Consider the following 25,734-nt stretch of genomic DNA (forward strand, 5'->3'; position numbering starts at 1 on the left):
CTCCAACGTTGATGCATAATACTAGACAGTCCGCTAAACGAGTGTTTTCAAAGTTATTTGTTTCGTGGATGAATTTCATTTTATTTAAGACTCTCAGGGAATTCCAGCGTGACATCAGCATTTCCTGTAAATGATTTTAGGTGGCCATTCCACTTTAGATATAACAGACGGTTACTTCTATGTAATTCACGGGTCGTACTATTTCCAGCGATTTATGCCAACAGTAAAGTTTCTCTTCGCCTCTTTGAGCGCAGTGCGTTACATTAGCTGACGTACAGCGTAAACTGCCAGTTCCTGCACCAGTCACCTGACTTTTCTGGTCGTCCTATATTTCTACACTCTCTTCCGGCTTTGCAATCTTCCCACACACGGTAGTACCATCCTCGAAAGCCCTAGTTTCCTTCTGACGTTACCCACGAAATCTGTTGTATACAGGGTGTTACAAAAAGGTACGGCCAAACTTTCAGGAAACATCCCTCACACACCAGGAGAGGAAATATGTTATGTGGACATGTGTTCGGAAACGCTTACTTTCCATGTTAGAGCTCATTTTATTACTTCTCGTCAAATCACATTAATCATGGAATGGAAACACACAGCAACAGAACGTACCAGCGTGACTTCAAACACTTTGTTACAGGAAATGTTCAAAATGTCCTCCGTTAGCGAGGATACATGCATCCACCCTCCGTCGCATGGAATCCCTGATGCGCTGATGCAGCCCTGAAGCATGGCGTATTGTATCACAGCCGTCCACAATACGAGCACTAAGAGCCTCTACATTTGGTACCGGGGTTGCGTAGACAAAAGAGCTTTCAAATGTCCCCATAAATGAAAGTCAAGAGGGTTGAGGTCAGGAGAGCATGGAGGCCATGGAAATTGGTCCGCCTCTACCAATCCACCGGTCACCGAATCTGTTGTTGAGAAGCGTATGAACACTTCGACTGAAATGTGCAGGAGCTCCATCGTGCATGAACCACATGTGTCGTACTTGTAAAGGCACATGTTGTAGCAGCACAGGTAGAGTATCCCGTATGAAATCATGATAACGTGCTCCATTGAGCGTAGGTGGACGAAACTAAAATGAGCTCTAACATGGAAATTAAGCGTTTCCGGACACATGTTCACATAACATCTTTTCTTTATTTGTGTGTGAGGAATGTTTCCTGAAAGTTTGGCCGTACCTTTCTGTAACACCCTGTATATTGTACACACAACAATCGCTTCATATATTCTCTTAGTTACTTCCACATTCGTCTATATCGTTTCCGTAAGAGCAACGCGTACTGTCCGTTCTAAATGAACTTGTACTCCTAGAAATTTTTGAGTGTCGCTGTTTGGATCTCGTTATTTGACTTCAGACAGACTTTACTTCGAAATGATTGATACAGGAAAATGCGTCTGGAATGACATGAAGTGGAACGACTACCCATTCCGTCAGTTATTGTGGAGCTATCATGGTCGATAGATGAATTGAATGAGACGGGAATTTCGCTAAAAATGACTAGAAATGCGCGTTGTAATGTACAGCAAAATTCCTTATGCAGTGTGAACGTTGACGTTTAGTTACACCAGAAGAAATTGGCAGTGGGGAACATATTGTTCAAGTCCGCTCAGCACACTGAAAAAGCATACTACACAGAATCAACATGGTCTCACATTTCCGGAATTTTAGATTGGACCATTTCTTTCCGGTAAAGTACCACTTTTATATTAAACGCGAATACAAAACGTAAAAAGTGGAACATACGTAATCTTTTTGTAGAAAGAATATGTCCACAATTAGGTCTACATGATTGGAGACTTAGACGTCATGCATCCTTTGATGAAACTGAAATTATGTTGGGCTTACAAGATAGTGAACTTTTATTACGTACTTCCATGCACCAACAAATGATAAAATACGCCCACAATGTGCAACGGTTGTTTTATGACTTTTCTCTGTGGATGCTGTTGTTTCAATTAATGAAGCTATAAGAACATTAAACAGCGTAATTAAAATTTTGTGTGTTGATGGTGCCAGGGAAGATGCAGTGTACGTTATTACACACTAGCAACTGGGTAACTGATTTACTTAAGAAATAATTTTTATTATTATCTGGTATGAGAGGCTGAGTATATTTATGTCAGCGAAAATTAAAACGTTCAGTGTCAGAGGAAACGCAAATATTTCAAATGTTCAAATGTGTGTGAAATCTTATGGGACTTAACTGCTAAGGTCATCAGTCCCTAAGCTTACACACTACTTAACCTAAATTATCCTAAGGTCAAACACACACACCCATGCCCGAGGGAGGACTCGAACCTCCGCCAGGACCAGCCGCACAGTCCATGACTGCAGCGCCTTACACCGCTCGGCTAATCCTGTGCGGCCACAAATATTTCTCTTGCAGTTGAAATAATTATGCAGCCTTTATTAGCGAGGCATCCTGTTCTATGAAATACGTATGTGATAAAGTTAGGTTCTGAAATTGTTCACGTCGGTGTTAGAATTGATTAACTGTACACAAATGACAAAAAGAATCTCGCTGAAGAAAGGCAAAGAAGACGTAAGAGCACAACAGCAATACAACTCTTATTCATTCAGATTTCTTTTCGTCAGTGTTGGATTGTGGTAGCGCACAATAACATCGTCTTTTTTCACTTGCTGCCTTATTACATTTCACTAATTCAACTCACTATAAATGATGAATATCTTCACATAAAGATGAAGATAACTTCATAGCACAATAAAAATGATAACATCACTTATTTAGTTGCATCATAGTCACTTTTGGACTGCAGCAACATGCACTATGTGATCAAAAGTATCCTGACACTTGGCTGAAAACGACTTACAACATCGTGGCGTGGCGCCCTCCATCCATAATGCTGGAATTCAGTATGGTGTTGGCCCACGCTTAGCCTTGATGACAGCTTCCGCTCTCGCAGGCATACTTTTCAATCGGATGCTGGAAGGTGTCTTGGGGAATGGCAGCCCATTCTTCACGGAGTGCTGCACTGAGGAGAGGTATCGATGTCTGTCGGTGAGGCCTGGCACGAAGTCGGCGTTCCAAAACATCCCAAAGGTGTTCTATAGGATTCAGGTCAGGACTCTGTCCATTACAGGGATGTTATTGTCGTGTAACCACTCCGCCACAGGCTGTGCATTATGAACAGGTGCTCGATCGTCTTGAAAGATGCCATCCCCGAATTGCTCAACAGTGGGAAGCAAGAAGGTGCTTAAAACATCAATGTAGGCCTATGCTGTGACAGTGCCACGTAAGACAACATGGGGTGCAAGCCCCCTTCATGAAAAACACCATAACACCACCGCCTCCGAATTTTACTGTTGGCACTGCACGCGCTGGCAGATGGCGTTCACCGGGCATTCGCCACACCCGCACCCTGCCATCGGATCGCCACATTGTGTACCGTGATTCGTCACTCCACACAACGTTTTTCCACTGTTCAATCGTCCAATGTTTACGCTCCTTACACAAAGCGAGGCGTCATTTAGTATTTACCGGCGTGATGTGTGGCTCATCAGCAGCCGCACGACCATGAAATCCAAGTTTTTTTCCACCTCCCGCCTTACTGTCATAGTGCTTGCCAGTGGATCCTGACGCAGTTTGGAATTCCTGTGTGATGGTTTGGACTACTCATTACGATCCTCTTCAGCTGTCAACAGTCTCTGTCACTCAACAGACGAGGTCGGTCTGTACGCTTTTGTGCTGTACGTGTCCCTTCTCGTTTCACTTCACTGTCACGCCGGAAACAATGGTCCTAGGGATGTTTAGAAGTGTGGAAATATGGCGCACAGTTCCACGGAGCGCCCCATTCTGCTCTCTTACGATGTCTAGTGATTAATGAGGTCGCTGATATGGAGCACCTGGCAGTAGGTGGCAGCAAAATGCACTTAATTTGAAAAACGAATGTTTTTAGGGGTGTCCGAATACCTTTGATCACATAGTGTATGAGGAATTTTACCACAGTCACAAGAAAAAGGTTCAATGTGCATCTGACAGATTGGCTTTTGACGCATTTTGCAACAATATTTTGACAGTCTTTTCTTTACTGTGCACGTATTACATCTTTTTCTCTTGCTTGCTGTTGTTTTTTCTACTTTACTGTTTTCGTCTTTTGCTTGGTCTTCATGCATTGGCCTATAATGTCGCAGGCTCAGTTGACGATCCCTGTGAACTCCTGCGGTGTCCAAACTTCTTCGAACCAAGTGGGGTAGAACTAATGTATGAGATAGCTGTCCCAGGAATCCTTTTCTTCTGTTACAATTATCATTGTTGCCGCAATAGATTACTTGTGTAGTGATTACACTCGTATTGGTCACAGCAAAAAATATAACCATGCGAAAACGGCGCACATTTCTTGCAACATTGTACAAAGAGGTCAACTTACCCGTAGTGTTGACTCCACCTTTGGTACTATTATAAAATGGTACGACCGATGGTTTTAGTTTATCTTCAGTGTCAGCATCTATTGATTTTACGTCATGCGAACTTGATGCTAGGATCACACACTTCGCCTTTCTAGGAACGTAGGAAACTAGAGTACATTCTTTCTTGGAGCCAAAAAGTGAATTGTTGGCAGCCTTTCTTTTACTGGTAGCACACTCCGGAGGAATCTCATGCTTACTTTTCTTCACAGTCCCAACAAAAGAAAGTTTCTTCCCTCGTAACTCTTCTATTAAGCCAATACTAGTCACATTTCGACGTGACTGATAAAAATGTTCACATAGTCGCTGAACAACATCAGAGGGTTTATTGCTTACGTGATATAATCCTTCTGGTTGCCACCCAGCGTATATTTCCAAATTATACAAGTAAAATACTTGGGAATCCACAAAGTATATGCTGTATCTTAATCACATATTTGCTTGGTTTACTAGGGGTATACGAGGGTAATCCCAAAAGAAAGGTCTCCTATTTTTTTATAAGTACATAGACCTGTTTATTTCTACAATGGTTTACATCAGTTTACAGCTTGAACATTTTGCTATATTTCGGTATAATCACCATTTCTGTCGATGCATGTTTGTAGACGCTGTGGCCGTTTTTGTATGCCCATGTCATACCAGCTCGCCGCCATGCTGTTCAGAAAGTTATGGACTTCTTCTTTCACCTCGTCTCGGAACTAAATCGCTGGGACCACAGTTAACGCTGACAGGTACTGTGAGACTCTGAAAAAACTCAAACGGGCAATTCAGAACCGGAAAAGAGGGATGTTGAGCAAGGGCGTACACATTCTCCATGACAACGCTCGCCCACACATCGCTCGGCAAACCGTTGCTCTCCTGCAACAGTTTCAGTGGAACATAATCACCCACCCAACCTATAGTCCTCACTTGGCGCACAGTGACTATCACCTGTTCCCTAGGTTACAAGAACATTTGGCCGGAAAGCGATTCAGCTCCGACGACGAGGTGAAAGAAGAGGTTCATAACTTTCTGAACAGCATGGCGGCGAACTGGTCTGACATGGACATACAAAAACTGCCACAGCGTCTACAAAAAGGCATCGACAAAGTGTGTGAATGTGTGGTTTGAAGTTTTCGGGCGCTAAACAGCGTGGTCATCAGCGCCCAAAAGCATAGCCTGACGCAGTTACAAATCCTCACATACAGAGGCAAAACTAGAGGAGAAGAAACGCACTAAAAAAGGAAAGGAAACACAAGGAAAACAGAACAGAAATCGAAGTGAAACAAGTAGGTAATCATGACTGGCGGACCTCTTACCTAAAATATGGGTGAGCCAGTCACCCAGCAGTACATTAAAATCCTCTCCCTAAAATCCGAGGCAACAAATTGGACAGGACACAAAACCGTAAGACCTTAACCACAGTCGTTGCGTCGTCTTGCAAAATAGAGGGCTAATCCGGTGGCAAGGAAACCACCGCCCTCTGGTCAGAGAATAAAAGACAGTCAAGTAAAATGTGGCGCCAGAAATGATGATTATATCGAAAAATAGCTAAATGTGCAAGCTGTAAACTGATGTAAACCATTGTAGAAAAAAACAGGCTTATGTACTCATAAAAAAATAGGAGACGTTACTTTTAGGATTGCCCTCGTATATTGGCGAAAACAGCATCTTCCACGGAATCCTTACAGTTTCTCGTCTAGTGTAACATTTTCACCGAGAGCATAGGATTTCTGACAGTTCTGTCTAAATATTTCTCAGAACGCTGTTATCTTCTCTTATCGTTTCCTTTCAATTGTTTTTTTTTTGTGTGTGTGTGTGATATGTTGCAATACAGCATCACCGGTCTTTTGCGGTCTAACTCTGTTGGTGGGGCAGTAAATCTATCCACAGGGCAGTGACTGCGTCACTGCAATACACTTTGGAGGTGTGGCGGTGGGACTTGCAGTCCCGTACCACCCTCTGACGGTGACAGTACTACATGAGTCAGGCAGAAGAATTTAGCCTAACGTGGGCAGGTATGATTGGAAAGTATTGGACGTAGAATGGGGGCTAGTCCCGCCAAAGGATGCGTCCGTGATGCGCGTGCTAGGCCTATCGGTAGCCATGGTCGGAATCCGATTCCTCTAGGATGGTTAGGGGAACCGGATGTCTATGCCAGCGGCGTGGGAGTGTGGTCCCAACGTGGCGTAACCCATGGACAGTGTCCCACAAGCCATCCACTTTCTCATAGAGCCGCCGCGCGTTGTCGTCTTTAGGGGGACGATATCCGCTTCCTCGTGGAGAGTGACAATTCTTGTGAGTGGCGGGGCGTGCAGGCTCCACCTGAGCACCTTGTTCTGCAGGCGCTGCAACGTCCGCATCCTGGTGACACTAATCGTGGCCCATGCAGCGGAGCTACACGTGAGGGCAGGCAGGATAACTGTTCGGAAAATGCGGAGTTAGGTATGCAGGTTAAGTTCCCTACTGCGGAAGAGCGGGTACAAAGCCCTGGTTAGCTTTTGCCCCTTGTTGGTGACATACTCCGCATGACAGTGGAAGAGCAACTTGTGGTCCATCTGGACCCCGAGATGGGTGGTTGTCGGGGACCAGGACACCTGCACACCTGCGATCGAAATACTGCGGCGGAGGACAGGGCGCCGTTTCGTGAAGTAGACTGCCGTAGTTTTGGCGGCATTGAGAGATATTTTGTTTGTCCAGCACCAGGTGATTGTGGCTCCCACCTGTCGCTGGAGGCGGGCGACGACGGCGTCAGTAATGCGGCCAGTGATGTGTAGTGCTGTGTCGTCAGCATATTGTGCAAGGTGGCACTCGGGGATGACCGGCATATCATTTTGTTTTGTTTTTTTTTTTTGTTTTTTTTTTTTTTTGTTCATCAGTCTACTGACTGATTTGATGCGGCCCGCCACGAATTCCTTTCCTGTGCTAACCTCTTCATAGCAATTGCAACCTACGTCCTCAATTATTTGCTTGACGTATTCCAATCTCTGTCTTCCTCTACAGTTTTTGCCCTCTACAGCTCCCTCTAGTACCATGGAAGTCATTCCCTCATTTCTTAGCAGATGTCCTATCATCATGTCCCTTCTCCTTATCAGTGTTTTCCACATATTCCTTTCCTCTCCGATTCTGCGTAGAACCTCTTCATTCCTTACCTTATCGGTCCACCTAATTTTCAACATTCGTCTATAGCACCACATCTCAAATGCTTCGATTCTCTTTTGTTCCGGTTTTCCCACAGTCCATGTTTCACTACCAACTTCCTCAAATTAAGGCCGGTATTTGATATTAGTAGACTTCTCTTGGCCAGAAATGCCTTTTTTGCCATTGCGAGTCTGCTTTTGATGTCCTCCTTGCTCCGTCCGTCATTGGTTATTTTACAGCCTAGGTAGCAGAATTCCTTAACTTCATTGACTTCGTGACCATCAATCCTGATGTTAAGTTTCTCGCTGTTCTCATTTCTACTACTTCTCATTACCTTCGTCTTTCTCCGATTTACTCTCATACCATACTGTGTACTCATTAGACTGTTCATTCCGTTCAGCAGATCATTTAATTCTTCTTCACTTTTACTCAGGATAGCAATGTCATCAGCGAATCGTATCATTCATATCCTTTCACCTTGAATTTTAATTCCACTCCTGAACCTTTCTTTTATTTCCATCATTGCTTCCTCGATGTACAGATTGAAGAGTAGGGGCGAAAGGCTACAGCCTTGTCTTACACCCTTCTTAATACGAGCACTTCGTTCTTGATCGTCCATTCTTATTATTCCCTCTTGGTTGTTGTACATATTGTATATGACCCGTCTCTCCCTACAGCTTACCCCTACTTTTTTCAGAATCTCGAACAGCTTGCACCATTTTATATTGTCGAACGCTTTTTCCAGGTCGACAAATCCTATGAAAGTGTCTTGATTTTTCTTTGGCCTTGCTTCCATTACTAGCCGTAACGTCAGAATTGCCTCTCTCGTCCCTTTACTTTTCCTAAAGCCAAACTGATCGTCACCTAGCGCATTCTCAATTTTCTTTTCCATTCTTCTGTATATTATTCTTGACACAGCTTCGATGCATGAGCTGTTAAGCTGATTGTGCGATAATTCTCGCACTTGTCAGCTCTTGCCGTCTTCGGAATTGTGTGCATGATGCTTTTCCGAAAGTCAGATGGTATACCAGCAGACTCATATATTCTACACACCAATGTGAATAGTCGTTTTGTTGCCACTTCCCCCAATGATTTTAGAAATTCTGATGGAATGTTATCTATCCCTTCTGCCTTATTTGACCGTAATTCCTCGAAAGCTCTTTTAAATCCCGATTCTAATACTGGATCCCCTATCTCTTCTAAATCGACTCCTGTTTCTTCTTCTATCACATCAGACAAATCTTCACCCTCATAGAGGCTTTCAATGTATTCTTTCCACCTATCTGCTCTCTCCTCTGCATTTAACAGTGGAATTCCCGTTGCACTCTTAATGTTACCACCGTTGCTTTTAATGTCACCAAAGGTTGTTTTGACTTTCCTGTATGCTGAGTCTGTCCTTCCGACAATCATATCTTTTTCGATGTCTTCGCATTTTTCCTGCAGCCATTTCGTCTTACCTTCCATGCATTTCCTATTTATTTCATTCCTCAGCGACTTGTATTTCTGTATTCCTGATTTTCCCGGAACATGTTTGTACTTCCTCCTTTCATCAATCAACTGAAGTATTTCTTCTGTTACCCATGGTTTCTTCGCAGCTACCTTCTGTGCACCTATGTTTTCCTTCCCAACTTCTGTGATGGCCCTTTTTAGAGATGTCCATTCCTCTTCAACTGTACTGCCTACTGCGCTATTCCTTATTGCTGTATCTAGAGCGTTAGAGAACTTCAAACGTATCTCGTCATTCCTTAGTACTTCCGTATCCCACTTCTTTGCGTATCATTTACATAGATATTGAAAAGGATGGGAGATGGCACCGATCCTTGTGGAGTGCGTGCCGACAATTGGCGAATGCCAGAACGCATTCCCCGTTGAGAAACTAGGAAAGTCCTACCACGGAGGAAGTCATCCACGATCTTGGCATAAATATCCGGTATAGCGGTCTCTGTCAGCATCTTGTGTACGTGGGTGTCTTGCCAGATCTTGCCGTAGGCGTTGTGCAAGTTGGTTTGAGTGATCTGCAGTGTATTTTGGTTGAAAGTGGAGCTAACTGAAACGCAATTTCTCTGTGGAATGGGACAAGAATTCCATTGGGCTCTGAAACTTCGTTCAATTTTAACAATTTCAGTTATTTGTCGAAGACACTTAAACTAATGTCAATTTCACTCATTTTTGCAGTAATATGAAAATTAAATTGGGGACATACTCCAGAACAACTCTTTGTAAAGGGGAGATAAGCATTTTATGCTGATCAATAAGAATCTGGTCACTAACTTTAGTCACACTAACGGCCTTTATATATAACCAGACTTTGTTCGAGATTTGTGAAAGATCTTTGCATAATGTTCTCCTACAGCAGTCGTTGAGGACTTCACGCATTGTCCTCTTCACTCCCAAACTCGCTTCATTCGGTGTTCCCTACCTATAGTCCAGTGCTTGATCTTAGGCCTATAACGCGATGGTCGTTCAATCATTAAAAGTCTCATTATAGAGACTGTGTCTTATGGAGGATCCTTACAAGCAGAACCACTAAGCCCTCATTTAGTGAAACTATGCCTTATTACAACCCAATTCAGTATCCAACTATTAAATGTTGTAACGCTATCTGACTTCGACGTTGAAACATAAAATTGAAAAAATATTTCATTGTTAGGTAAATCGTCCAACTTACTGAAAAGGAACCATAGCAGGAATAATTGAACATCAAAAAATTATGGAGAGCACTTGTTAAGATCTTACCAAATTTACGAACTGTAATAGTGACCGACTTATAGTCCCCCACTGTGGAACGGGAATCGAGGCCCCACTCTGCAATTGCAATAGTCAAATTTGGAAAGTGAACAGCTGCTGGCAATATGTCTCAGAATCACTTGCATTAGTTTATGTTAGAAAGATTTGAAACTGCATGTCCTACTGAGCAATGCTCGGCACACTGACGCAACACTGTCTGTAGTTTTGTTTATGACACAAAAGCACACAGACTTCAGACTTCATAGACATGCATTCACAGCTGAAAGTACATTCAAAAACCGAAGTATTTATTGCTGAAATGCTTAAAGGGACCACACCCTGCCTATCTAACCCATGTTAATTTAGGCAAGTATTTTACCCATTTCTAAAAAAACTATTTGATGCAGGACCTTAATATTTTTATTGTATGTTACATGATTCTAATAGGCAACTGTACCAAACTCTACTTTATCCGTTTTATAGTTTTTAACAAGTACTTTTTTAAATTTATTAACAAAAATATTAAGTTTTCCGAAGAAAATATTTTTTTGTGAACTTCCTAATGGGGGACTATTAATGAATGTAGTCCCAGAAGTGGATTTTTATGTTATGCAGAGTCTCTGAAAATTTCATTCATTTATCTATTACAGTTTCTGATATAATGGGGCATATGCACTGAAAATTTTAGTTTGCGGGAAATTGACTTCAAAGAAAAAACTTTTGTAATTTGTTACTTACAGTTAATTAAAACCGTCCTGCTGCATATGATGGCCCTTCTTTGGCCTCTAGCAGGTCTTCCAGCTTCTTTTTCACCTTCCTGGATGTTTGTCTTGCTTTCTTGGCCATATTACACTCCTGGAAATTGAAATAAGAACACCGTGAATTCATTGTCCCAGGAAGGGGAAACTTTATTGACACATTCCTGGGGTCAGACACATCACATGATCACACTGACAGAACCACAGGCACATAGACACAGGCAACAGAGCATGCACAATGTCGGCACTAGTACAGTGTATATCCACCTTTCGCAGCAATGCAGGCTGCTATTCTCCCATGGAGACGATCGTAGAGATGCTGGATGTAGTCCTGTGGAACGGCTTGACATGCCATTTCCACCTGGCGCCTCAGTTGGACCAGCGTTCGTGCTGGACGTGCAGACCGCGTGAGACGACGCTTCATCCAGTCCCAAACATGCTCAATGGGGGACAGATCCGGAGATCTTGCTGGCCAGAGTAGTTGACTTACACCTTCTAGAGCACGTTGGGTAGCACGGGATACATGCGGACGTGCATTGTCCTGTTGGAACAGCAAGTTCCCTTGCCGGTCTAGGAATGGTAGAACGATGGCTTCGATGACGGTTTGGATGTACCGTGCACTATTCAGTGTCCCCTCGACGATCACCAGTGGTGTACGGCCAGTGTAGGAGATCGCTCCCCACACCATGATGCCGGGTGTTGGCCCTGTGTGCCTCGGTCGTATGCAGTCCTGATTGTGGCGCTCACCTGCACGGCGCCAAACACGCATACGACCATCATTGGCACCAAGGCAGAAGCGGCTCTCATCGCTGAAGACGACACGTCTCCATTCGTCCCTCCATTCACGCCTGTCGCGACACCACTGGAGGCGGGCTGCACGATGTTGGGGCGTGAGCGGAAGACGGCCTAACGGTGTGCGGGACCGTAGCCCAGCTTCATGGAGACGGTTGCGAATGGTCCTCGCCGATACCCCAGGAGCAACAGTGTCCCTAATTTGCTGGGAAGTGGCGGTGCGGTCCCCTACGGCACTGCGTAGGATCCTACGGTCTTGGCGTGCATCCGTGCGTCGCTGCGGTCCGGTCTCAGGTCGACGGGCACGTGCACCTTCCGCCGACCACTGGCGACAACATCGATGTACTGTGGAGACCTCACGCCCCACGTGTTGAGCAATTCGGCGGTACGTCCACCCGGCCTCCCGCATGCCCACTATACGCCCTCGCTCAAAGTCCGTCAACTGCACATACGGTTCACGTCCACGCTGTCGCGGCATGCTACCAGTGTTAAAGACTGCGATGGAGCTCCGTATGCCACAGCAAACTGGCTGACACTGACGGCGGCGGTGCACAAATGCTGCGCAGCTAGCGCCATTCGACGGCCAACACCGCGGTTCCTGGTGTGTCCGCTGTGCCGTGCGTGTGATCATTGCTTGTACAGCCCTCTCGCAGTGTCCGGAGCAAGTATGGTGGGTCTGACACAGCGGTGTCAATGTGTTCTTTTTTCCATTTCCAGGAGTGTAGATGCAGACCTGTCTGCATCGGCTATTCTCATTGTATCGCAGTGTTGCAGCCCTGTGGTCATATTTTCACCAGGATTAATTCCCAGCTTTATCAATACCCAACACTTTCCAGTATTACCACAACTGAATGTAATAACAGCATCATGAACTCCTAGTTTCATTGTATGCATGCCTACAAATACAGTTTTAGGAAGACGGTTCCAAATTATGCTGTTAAAACATTCATTTGGGTTCTGTTTCTGCCTAAGCGGACCCTGTACAGAAAATTGGAATAGGGTTCATCATAAACATTATTTCCGCCATTTTTATTGCTCATGAAAACCACACACTGCATGTTGTACCACCATACGGTGACACCTTCAGAGCTGGTGGTCCTGATTGCTGTACACGCCGGTACTTCTAATACCCAGTTGCACGTTCTCTTGCATTTATGCAAGCCTGTACTCGTCATGGCATACTATCCACCAGTTCATCAAGGCACTGTTGGTCCAGATTGTCCCCTCCTCAACGGCGATTCGGCATAGATCCCTCAGAGTGGTTGGTGGGTCACGTCGTCCATAAACAGCCCTTTTCAATCTATTCCAGGTTGTTGCATAGGGTTCATGTCTGGAGAACATGCTAGCCACTCTAGTCGAGCGATGTGGCCATCCTGAAGGAAGTCATCCACAAAATGTGCACGATGGGGACGCGAATAGTCCTTCATGAAGATGGGTACCTAGTCAACATGCTGCCGATATTGTTGCACTATTTAGTCGGAGTATGGTATTCAAATATCGTACAGCCGTTACGGCGCCTTCCATGACCGCCAGCGGCGTATGTCGGCCCCACATAATGCCACCCCAAAACAGCAGGGAACCTCCACCTTGCTCACTCGCTGGACAGTGTGTCTAAGGCGTTCAGCCTGACCAGGTTGCCTCCATACACGATTCCGACGATTGTCTGGTTGAAGGCATATGCGACAGTCATTGGTGAAGAGAACGTGATGCCAATCCTGAGCGGTCCATTCGGCATGTTGTTGGGCTCATCTGTACCGTGCTGCATGGTGTCGCAGTTGCAAAGATGGACCTCGCCATGTACGTCGGGAGTGAAGTTGTGCATCATGCAGCCTACTGCACACAGTTGGAGTAGTAACACGACGCCCTGTGGCAGGACGAAAAGCGATATTCAACATGGTGGCGTTGCAACATTGGCTCCGTTTTAAATAGTGCAGTTCATGACCTAAGTTCATGGCTTGTAGAAAATAAACTAACGCTATATCACAGTAAGACTACTTTTTACAGTTTCTGACACGCAATTGAACAAAACCCGACGTTTTAATTTCACAGAATGGGTATATGATTAGTGAAACTGAACAGTTCAAATGTCTAGGTTTTCATATTGATAGTAAGCTGTCGTGGAAAGCCCACGTTCAGGATATTGTTCAAAGATTAATACTGCCATTTTTACTATTCGAACGGTATCTGAAGTGAGTGATTGTTCGACACGAAAATTAGTCTACTTTGCTTATTTTCATTCGTTTATGTCGTATGGTATATTTTGAGGTAACTCTTCCCATTCTAAAAGGATATTTATATGGCTCAAAAACGGGCGGTTCGGGCAATAAGTGGTGTAAGTTCACGAACCTTGTCGATCCCTGTTCACGAGTCAGGGTATTCTGACATTGGCCTCTCAGTATATATATATGTTCCTTACTATCATTTCTTGTTAACAATATTAGCTGATTCCCAAGAATAAGCAGCTTCCACTCAGTTAATACTCGGCAGAAATCAAGCCTGCGTTCGGAGCGGATTTCTTTAATGTTGCGCAGAAAGGTGTGCAGTATACTGCTGCATCCATTTTCAATAAGCTACCACTCGAATTCAGAAATCTTAGCAGTAATCCACTCGCTTTCAAATCGAAACTGAAGAGTTTTCTCATGTGTCACCCCTTCTATTCTGTCGATGAGTTCCTTGAAAAATTAAGCTGATTCTTGTTGCATTGTTGATTGCGTTTGCTTAAACTTATGGACTGACTTTTTTAGGGTTCATAAACATTTATTTTTATCTGTTATTACTCTTATGTTGTAATTTCCCCGCCGCAGCCGCAGTGGTCCACAACCCCACAACGACTATCGCAGTCCACTTCACCCCTCCGCCGCCCCACACCGAACCCAGGATTATTGTGCGGTTCGGCCCCCGGTGGACCCCCAAGGGAACGTCTCACACCAGACGAGTGTAACCCCTACGTTTGCGTGGTAGAGTAATGGTGGTGTACGAGTACGTGGAGAACTTGTTTGCGCAGCAATCGTCGGCATAGTGTAACTGAGACGGAATATGGGGAACCAGCCCGCATTCTCCGAGGCAGATGGAAAACCGCCTAAAAACTATCCACAGACTGGCCGGTTCACCGGACCTCGACACAAATCCGCCGGGCGGATTCGTGCTGGGGACTAGGCGCTCCTTCCCGCCCGGAATGTAATTTCATGTACTGACACATTCCATTACCTTGGAGATTTGCTCCTCAATTTGGTCCTACGGAACTTGACGTGTAAATAAATAAATAAATAAATGGAGGGTTTTCTCGCCGGAGCAAGAAGCCATGCATTTAGGGGGTCTATGCGAAGACGAATGAGGAGGACGTGGCTGGAAGGAGGTACGCCACGGTTGAGCTCTGTGCTTCACTACATGGAGCTTGTTGTCCGTCACTTCCAGCCACTCGGCTCCCCATTGATGCATGATTCTGTACCTCAACAGTGAGATGATAGAATGGAGGAGGATGGCGCACTGAAGTAACTGAGGATTACGACACGCCTCCTTGGCTGCCAGATCCGCCCTTTCGTTCCCACAATTCCCATGTGCCCTGGTACCCAGCAGAAAGACGCCTCCTTCCCCAGTAGTTGTAGTTGGAGAAGGGCGTCCTCGATATTCTGGACTACTTTGTCTGTTGGGTACAAACGTTGTAGAGTGAAGCTCAGTCAGAGAATCAGAACAGACTGGAGAGTTAGCACTGGAAGAACGTCTCATCTGCTCCAGTGCCCGCGAGATTGCATATAATTCTGCGTCCAAGGCAGTAAAGTGTTGAGGAAATCGGATCTCGTTCGACCTATACTTGAGTATTGCTCATCAGTGTGGGATCTGTACCAGATCGGGTTGACGGAGGAGTTATATCCAAAGGAAGATCTAAATAAGAGCGGCGCGTTTCGTCACATGGTTATTTGGTAAGCGTGATATCGTTACGGAGATGTTTAGCAAACTCAAGTGGCAGACTCTGCATGAGAGGCGCTCTGCATCGCGGTGTAGCTTGCTGTCCAGATTTCGAGAGGGTGCGTTTCTGGATGAGGTATCGAATATATTGTTTCCCCCTACTTATACCTACCGAGGAGATCTCGAATGTGAAATTAGAGAGATTCGAGCGCGCACGGAGGTTTTCCAGTAGTCGTGCTTCCCGCGAACCATACGCGACTGGAACAGGAAAGGGAGGTAATGACAGTGGCGCGTAAAGTGCCCTCCGCCACAGACCGGAGTATAAATGCAGATGTAGATGTAGATGCAGATCCGGAAAAATAACAGAGCAACCGACTGCGGCCCCCTGTTTGCACCTACCCGTAAACAAAGCAAACAGTTGTGGTGGTCAGACAAAATGTCAGAAAATGTCGGATTAAAAACTGAAAATGGAGTGCGATCTCCCCTGTACCGCGCCAAATCTAAAATCACTCTGGGTCTCTGCGGTAACCAGGGCGGCAGACGGTTAAAACCTTGGATTTGCGGTTGTACTTGCTCCGCATCGAGTGACATCAGCACGCGTTTCACAGGGATTCCAAACAGAAAAGGCGTTCCAGAGGCAGACAAGCACAGTAGAGTACGCTGGCAAAATCGGAGCTGCAAGGAACTTGCTTGCTCAACGCACCACAAGTAGCCGCCGCCGCACGGTGAGTGGTGGTTGTGGGTACACTTCGTCTGGTCGATTGGAAGATGGGACCCCTCCACTGAGTGATCTCTGAGTGCTGTCTAATGCTTCTACAGGATTTTCTTTCCTCTCATATGATATAGAATGTGTTTCGGTTGCTATTTCGATGTTAATTGATAAAAGTGACCTGGTCTTAGTACAGATGTGCAACAGGCTCAGGAGGTGTCTTCATGGTGACTCCAAAAAATGTTCAAATGTGTGTGAAATCTTTTGGGACTTAACTGCTAAGGTCATCGCTCCCTAAACTGACACATTACTTAACCTAAATTATCCTAAGGACAAACACACACACCCATGCCCGAGGCAGAACTCGAACCTCCGCCGGGACCAGCCGCACAGTCCATGACTGCAGCGCCTAGACCATTCGGCTAATCCCGGGCGGCATGGTGACTCCTTTTGTCTGTACAATGGTGCAAATATATCTTCCTTAGTGCTTGTTATATCGACAGCTTATTCAGTTGTCTGATTTCGGGATGATTTCTTTGTATGATGAAACCACAAGTGTGTTAACTCAGTTAGGAGACACTGGAATATAATTTATTTTATTTTATGAATATTTCCATAGAGTCTTTCTCCCCTCTGAACGTTACAGAAGGGATTGCACCTAGCAATTTAGTACAAATTTTGGAGGCAATTAAGTAATTTCGGCGTGCTCGCCTTGACGGAAAAAGATAAGATTATACCACTTTTTTTTTTTTTTTTTGTTTTTTGTTTTTTTTTTTTTTTTTTTTTTGTCGTATGGCTAGGGCCCTCCGTCGGGCAGACCGTTCGCCAGGTGACGGTCTTTCAATTTGACGCCACTTCGGCGACCTGTAGTCGATGAGGATGATAGGGTGATGATGAGGACAGCACGAATACCCAGTCCCTGGGCAGAGAAAATTCCCCGACCCACCCGGGAATCGAACCCGGGCGCAGGGGATTGATAACCCGTCACGCTGGCCATTTAGCTACCGCGGGCGGACATTATACCACGTGAGAGTTCAAGATTGATGCCAAACAGTTTTAAATCCGAACTCACTGCTGGACTGTCTCGGGATACGTTGAATCATTGCAGCCACTGTGTGTTCGATGCCTCCGTTCAGGTTCGATTTCCTGCGCCTGTATTACCGTAACAGGTCGCATCTCCTAACAGCGTCACATTAATTGACAACCTCTTAAGGTTCTTCATCATCAGCCTTCCCTTGCTCGACCGGAGCTAGTGTTCATTTTTACTACTAAACTGTACTTGTAGTGCAATTAATCCTGTAAACCTGTTCTAGCTTAAGTACAAACAGCATGCATATCCGTTCTGCGGTCATTATAATGCTGTTGGGATGTAACATTTGTGCCGGCCGTTGTGGCCGAGCGGTTCTAGGCGCTTCAGTCTGGAACCGCACGACCGGCACTGTCGTAGGTTCGAATCCTGCCTCGGGCATGGATGTGTGTGTTGTCCTTAGGTTAGTTAGGTTTAACTAGTTCTAAGTTCTAGGGGACTAATGAACTCAGAAGTTGAGTCCCATAGTGCTCAGAGCCATTTGAACCATTTTTTTGTGTATAAGTGTGTTCTGTACATAGTTCCGCGTAGTCAGCGCGTACACAACTTTCCCACTAGATCGCGCCCCGCTAAGCACAACAGCGCAGGCGCAGCGCTCGTCCATCTTCGCACTACGAGATGGCGCTGTCTTAGAGACGGACCAAATTCTGCTTCCGCCGATCCGCGTATTAATATGTAACGCAGCCAATGAGGTTGCTGCTAACGTAGAACCTTTTCTCCTCGCGGATCACACTCGCACAGTGATACCTGAACACGCGAGGTATTATAACGAGTGTACAGACCTCCGATTAGTCAGTCTGCATTTGTCTGTGCCTAATAAGATTATCATATTCCTGTACATAGCCATGAAGAGAAATGTATAGACACTTTGTCAAGTATCAGAGATATGTGAGAATAAGATTAACGTACCAAGACCAAAGGAACTTCAGATTGTCAATTGTAAACAGCATCCAGAATCAAGTTACGTAATGTCTATGCTTTTTATTATTTTAATAAATGTGTGTGAAAATTAATCAAGTTCTGTTTAAAGTTGGTCACCGTCAATCTGCTACTCTAAGCGAGCAAGTGGCATTTCTATCGTCTGACCTAACGGCAGAAGATAAACGCGCCACGATAAGACCACGAGACATATTGCTGACACTCGCCTACTTCGTTCGACAAGTCAAATAATCTGATGGTGTGTGTACCGAACGTCTTACAGTACGCACACCACGAAGTGCTGTTTGCTTCTGACACTGATCAGCCAGAACATTATGACCACCTACGGTGTAAGTAGGCTGTTAGGGTTTTTATGTTGGTAACGCCACGTAGCGCTCTATATGAAAATCACTGACTGTGCTGTGTGAAGGCTGTGGTTGGTTTGCATTGTTGGAGTATATGCTATTGTAGTGTTGGGCAGTTGGCTGTTAACAGCGCGCAGCGTTGCGCAGTTGGTGGTGGGCCGCCAGCAGTGGTGGATGTGGGGAGAGAGATGGCGGAATTTTGAGAGCGGACGATCTGGACGTGTGCCCATCAGAAAGAGTAAATTTGTAATATTGGATATCATGGGTGATATATATATTTTGACTTTTGAACACTATCAAAATCTTTCATTTGCTAACTATGCCTATGTGTAGTTAGTGCCTTCAGTAGTTTGAATCTTTTATTCAGCTGGCAGTAGTGGCGCTCGCTGTATTGCAGTAGTTCGAATAACGAAGATTTTTGTGAGGTAAGTGATTTGTGAAACGTATAGGTTATTGTTAGTCAGGGCCATTCTTTTGTAGGGATTATTGAAAGTCAGATTGCGTTGAGCTAAAAATATTGTCTGTCAGTTTAGTGATGATCAGAATAAGTAAAGAGACAAATGTCTGAGTACGTTCAGTTTTGCTCAGCTGTTTCAAAATCAATTAACGTAAGGGCTTTACCAGCACAGTAATTCATTAATTTTTCTAAGGGGACGTTTCAACGTAATGGCCGGCATGTTCAGCTCTGGGGACGCGTCGTGGCACGGAAGCAATGAGGCCATGATGGGTCGCTGGAGGGAGTTGGCACCACATCTGCACACACGAGTCACCTAATTCCCCTAAATTCCGGGGTGGGGGCCATGAGCTCTGGCGCCATATTCAACCACATCCCAAATGTTTTCGATCAGATTGAGATCTGGCGAGTTGTGAGGCCAGCGCAACCATTGTAACTCGCCACTGGGATCCTCGATCCACTCCCCCACACTCCTCGCCTTGTGAGATCGCGCACTATCTTGCTGAAAAATGCCACTGCCGTCGGCAAACACGATCGTGATAAAGGATTGTACGAGGTCTGCAACCAATGTACGATAGTCCTAGGCCGTCATAGTGCCTTGCACGTTCTCCACTCAACGCATGGATGCCCACGTGAATGATCCACGTAGCCGCCGCACAGCTTCTCTTACCAGTACATCTACATCTAAGTCTACATTTGTACTCAGCAAGCCACCCAACGCCGTGTGGCAGAGGGCACTTTACATGCCACTGTCATTACTTCCCTTTTCTGTTCCAGTCGCGTATGGTTCCCGGAAGAACGACTGCCGGAAAGCCTCCGTGCGCGCTCGAATCTCTCTAATTTTACATTCGTGCTCTCCTCGGGAGCAATAAGTAGGTGGAAGCAATATATTCGATACATCCAGAAACGCACCCTCTCGAAACCTGGACAGCAAGCTCCACCGCGATGCAGAGCGTCTCTCTTGCAGAGTCTACCACTTGAGTTTGCTAAACATCTCCATAACGCTATCACGATTACCAAATAACCCTGTGACGAAACGCGCCGCTCTTCTTTGGATCTTCTATATCTCCTCTGTCAACCCGACCTGGTACGGATCCCACACTGATGAGCAATACTCAAGTATAGGTCGAACGAGTGTTTTGTATGCCACCCCCTTTGTTGATGGACTACATTTTCTAAGGACTCTCCCAACGAATCTCAACCTGGCACCGCCTTACCAACAATAAATTTTATATGATCATTCCACTTCAAATCGTTCCGCACGCATACTCCCAGATATTTTACAGAAGTAACTTCTACCAGTGTTTGTTCCGCTCTCATATAATCATACAATAAAGGATCCTTCTTTCTATGTACTCGCTATACGTTACATTTGTCTATGTTAAGCGTCAGTTGCAACTCCCTGCACCAAGTGCCTATCCGCTGCAGATCTTCCTGCATTTCGGTGCAATTTTCTAATGCTGCACCTTCTCTGTATACTACAGCATCATCCGCGAGGAGCCGCATGGAACTTCCGACACTATCTACTAGGTCATTTATGTATATTGTGAAAAGCAATGATTCCATAACAATCCCCTGTGGCACGCCAGAGGTTACTTTAACGTCTGTAGACGTCTCTCCATTGATAACAACATGCTGTGTTCTGTTTGCTAAAAACCCTTCAATCCAGCCACACAGCTGGTCTGATATTCCGTAGGCTCTTACTTTGTTTATTAGGCAACAATGCGGAACTGTATCGAACGCCTTCCAGAAGTCAAGGAAAATGTCATCTACCTGGGAGCCTGTATGTAATATTTTCTGGGTCTCATGAACAAATAAAGCGAGTTGGGTCCCACATGATCGCTGTTTCCGGAATCCATGTTGATTCCTACAGAGTAGATTCTGGGTTTCCAGAAATGACATGATACGTGAGCAGAAAACATGTTGTAAAATTCTACAACAGATCTATGTCAGAGATATAGGTCTATCGTTTTTCGCATCTGCTCGACGACCCTTCTTGAAGACTGGGACTACGTGTGCTCTTATCCAATCATTTGTAACATTCCGTTCCTCTAGAGACATGCGGTACACGGCTGTAAGAAGGGGGGCAAGTTCTTTCGCGTACTCTATGTAGAATCGAACTGGTATCCCTTCAGGTCCAGTGGACTTTCCTGTGTTGAGTGATTTCAGTTGCTTTTCTGTTCCTTGGACATTTATTTCGATGTCAGCCATTTTTCGTTTGTGCCTGGATTTAGAGAAAGAACTGCAGTGCAGTCTACCTCAGTGAAACAGCTTTGGAAAAAGGTGTTTAGTATTTCAGCTTTACGCGTGTCATCCTCTGTTTCAATGCCATCATCATCCCAGAGTGTCTGGATATGCTGTTTCGAGCCACTTACTGATTTATCGTAAGACCAGAACTTCCTAGGATTTTCTGTCAAGTCGGTACATAGAATTTTACTTTCGAATTCACTGAACGCTTCACGCATAGCCCTCCTTACGTTAACTGTGACATCGTTTAGCTCGTGTTTGTCTGAGAGGTTTTGATTGCGTTTAAATTTGCAGTGAAGCTCTCTTCGCTTTCGTAGTAGTTTTCTAACTCTGTTGTTGAACCACGGTGGGTTTTTCCCGTCCCTCACAGTTTTACTCGGCACTTACCTGTCTAAAAAGCATTTTACTATTGCCTTGCACTCTTTCAAGAAACACTCAACATTGTCAGTGTCGGAACAGAAATTTTCGTTTTGATCTGTTAGGTAGTCTGAAATCTGCCTTCTATTACTCTTGCTAAACAGATAAACCTTCCTCCCTTTTTTTATATTCCTATTAACTTCCATATTCAGGGATGCTGCAACGGCCTTATGATCAGTGATTCCCTGTTCTGCGCTTACAGAGTCGAAAAGTTCGGGTCTGTTTGTTATCAGTAGGTCCAAGATGTTATCTCCACGAGTCGGTTCTCTGTTTAATTGCTCGAGGTAATTTTCGGATAGTGCACTCAGTATAATGTCACTCGATGCTCTGTCCCTACCACCCGTCCTAAACATCTGAGTGTCCCAGTCTGTATCTGGTAAATTGAAATCTCCAGGTGTCAAAGAGCATTTTCCCTGGAAGACGACGGACTCGCACCATCCCGTCGGCATGATGAAGGAGGTATCGGGATTCATCAGACCGTGCACTGCCTTTCCACTGCGGCAACTTCCAGTGACGATGGTCATGTCTCATTTCAGTCGTAGCTGTCGGTGTTGTGTTTTGTACATTGGCACATGCTCGGGACTTATGCTGCGGAGGCCCATCGTTAGGAGTGTTCGGTGCACTTTGTGTTCAGACACAATTGTACTCTGCCCATCATTAAAGTCAAAATATCCACGGGTGTACTGCTGGTCTGCAGTGTCCAACGGGCACAATATTTCGGCGATTATACATGTCGCCATCATCAGGTGAACTGACGGACTGAGCTCCTGTGAACGTGCCGGCACGGAGATTCGTACGCTATGGCTGCTCAGAGCGAACTGCGTTCGGTCGCGGCGGCGGCTGCTTTAAATACCCTCCGCCTGCGGCGCGCTCCCTCCGTTATCCGCGCCCCGCGCCACGGTCGCGCGGTGGAACAGATTGCAACGGCGTCTGAGATGACGTTGGTGTGATGGCTCTGTCCGCCGTGGTCGTCACAAGTATACGTTTGCTCGATTTACTCTTGATTAACCCAATCTCGGGGAAACCGCCCGCATTTTGAAGAAACACAGGGTCGGAACTGTGTTTTGTCCTCCGAATAAAACTCCTGCACTGGTGAGCGCCAAAGACGACCTCGGTTTGAGGAAGGCTGGCGTGTACCAGATTCCGTGTCAATGTGGCAAGTCGTATATTGGTCAGACGATGCGTACCGTCGAGGATCTATGCCGTGTACACCAGAGGCACACTCGACTGATGTATCCGAGCAAGTCGGCGGTCGCTGAACATTGTTTGTCGGAAAATCACGCTATGGAGTATGGACGCACGAGGATTCTGGTACAGACGTCGAGATACTGGGACAGCGTTGGTAGAGAGGCCATCGAAATTCGCACCAATGACGACCTCATAAACCGTGACTGTGGCTATAATCTTAGCAAGGCTTGGGAACCAGCGGTTGGGTTAATCGAGAGTAAATAGAGCAAACGTATAGTTGTGACGACCACGGCGGACAGGGCCATCACACTGACGTCATCTGAGACGCCGTCACAATCTGTTCCACCGCGCGACCGTGACGCGGGGTGCGGACAGCGGAGTGAGCGCGCCGCGGGCGGAGGGTATTTAAATCGGCCGCCGCTGCGACCGAACCCAGTTCCCTCTGAGCAGCCATAGCGTACGGATCTCCGTGCCGGCACGTTCACAGGAGCTCAGTCCGTCAGTTCACCTGATGGTGGCGACATGTATGATCGCCGAAATATTGTGCCCGTTGGACACTGCAGACCGGCAGTACACCCGTGGATATTTTGATTATCGAATACTCCGGGAGAAACTCAAGAATTACATAATTAAAGTCATTTGTTGTGCCGCAGTTTGCCGTCAGTCCTGTTTTACCAGTATGCCCAGCCTGCGATGTCTGATACCTGTTGTAAGGGTGGCCACCCAAGCCCACTATGTCTGTACGTGGTTTCACCTTGCTTTCGCTACGTGTTGAAGACACCACAGCACTCCTCGAATACCTGACAAGTCGCGCGGTTTCCGAAACGCTCTGTCGAACCCCCGGGCCATCACAATCCGCTCTCGGCCAAACTCAGATTTGTTGATTAGTCCCCACGCTACACACGGACAGCACGCTCACTAATGCTAGATGCACCGTGCGTGTGTCTGACTATCAGGCATTGTTAGCCAGGTGACGTTGCTATGTCCTGGACGGGCTTATATCAATAGCATGTCGGTTGTCATAATGTTCTGCCTGATCAGTGTATATCATTATTTTAATTGAGTAATGTGCATGATTCGCTGTGTCAAGTTCTTAAGTAACTGGCTTGTCAGGAAACTTGTGTATCATCTCTCCTTGCGAGAATTACTTCTCTCTTTTTTATGTATAATATGGCGCATGGAACAGTAGGAGTAAAATGTGCATCTCGTTGTATGGCCGAAAGTCATGAACAGTTTCTGTAACATATTTCTTAAGTAAACTCTACAACTCCGAGAACAAGCACAAGGTAAGATAAGTAAAATGTTCAGCGCTGAAATTAGTAAGATAGAAGAACCTAATATCTGACACCGCAGAGCACGTGGTAAAGTGACCTGGCTCTTTGAATTTCTTCAAGCTGATAGTAAGAGGAGGTGAGCAACCCTCCGCAAATAACAAAAAACAGTAAAACTATGACTATCTTGGCCCATAATGCATTATCCTAAAATATACCTCACCAAAAGCTGGCCCACCCGTAAAACTAAACAAACAAGTAACAAGAGAACAGAATATAAATAGCAGAACACGCAAATCTGGATTACCTGCTGGTAATCGTAAACACAATAAATGAGAAATGAAAATTTACGGCCGGCCGGAGTGGACAAGCGCTTCTAGGCGCTACAGTCTGGAACCGCGCGACCGCTACGGTCGCAGGTTCGAATCCTGCCTCGGGCATGGATGTGTGTGATGTCCTTAGGTTAGTTAGGTTTAAGTAGTTCTAAGTTCTAGGGGACTGAAGACCACAGCAGTTAAGTCCCATAGTGCCAGAGCCATTTTTTTTTTAATTTACTGAACGGAGCAAACAATAAACATTCTCAAGCCTTAATACACAAGGCGACAGCTTCCTCAGTGTAGCTGCAATGTGATCTCTTGCATAGTTCAACATCCCTACCAAAGACTTCCACTGATCACAACTGCCACAATCACAGTTAACTGCAGCAGCCGAACACGTACACCACAGCTAACAACAACTCATATTCTGGCCATGTTGCAGCACCTGGATGCACCCCGTCGAGCACTGTACTGCGCCTGCAGCCTGGGATTGATGCCCCATGTGGATAGGGAGCGACTGCAAACCCTGACTGCAGACTCCACCAAACTGCCTCACTGCTCCTCTTCAGCAACCACCTCGAGTGGCTGGCTGTCCTCTGAAAGAACTGGTAGCCTTCTGATGGCCGTTTTAATACCCAAAGTCTCCACTGCGGGTCCCTCTGATGACAATATCCACCCTCCGACCTCCAGCTACACAGGGACACGATCAACAATCAGCTCCCTCGGCCAATCACCTCGTACACAAACGAATCCAACCAGCTCGTCAAGCAGTGTCTGGCGCCGTATGAAAAGTCTGGTCAGTGGCTGCTGGTAGCCTCCAGTGCTGGCTCCAATATGATGCCGCTACCTCCACTCAGCTGTGACTCGCTCACTGCAGTGCCACGTAGGCACACTTAGGCCCAGCGAGGCTCTGTGTTCGTTAGACTACCAGACACTCGCGCCCTGTGCCGTCGCAGGAATACTCTGGTGCCAACGCTAGGTGGGGAGGTAATTCAACAAGGCTCTGACTTGCTAATTCCTCCGAAA

The 25,734-nt window shown here is 45.8% G+C and overlaps 1 protein-coding gene across 1 annotated transcript in view; it reads left to right on the top strand.

Moving 5' to 3' along the window:
- The window catches only part of LOC124717175 (UDP-glucosyltransferase 2-like), an 80,819-nt gene that overhangs the window by 53,185 nt on the left and 1,900 nt on the right, over nucleotides 1–25,734 (top strand). The window lies entirely within an intron of this gene.

The sequence above is a fragment of the Schistocerca piceifrons genome, chromosome 9, assembly GCF_021461385.2.
Source record: "Schistocerca piceifrons isolate TAMUIC-IGC-003096 chromosome 9, iqSchPice1.1, whole genome shotgun sequence".
NCBI classification, from domain to species: domain Eukaryota; kingdom Metazoa; phylum Arthropoda; class Insecta; order Orthoptera; family Acrididae; genus Schistocerca; species Schistocerca piceifrons.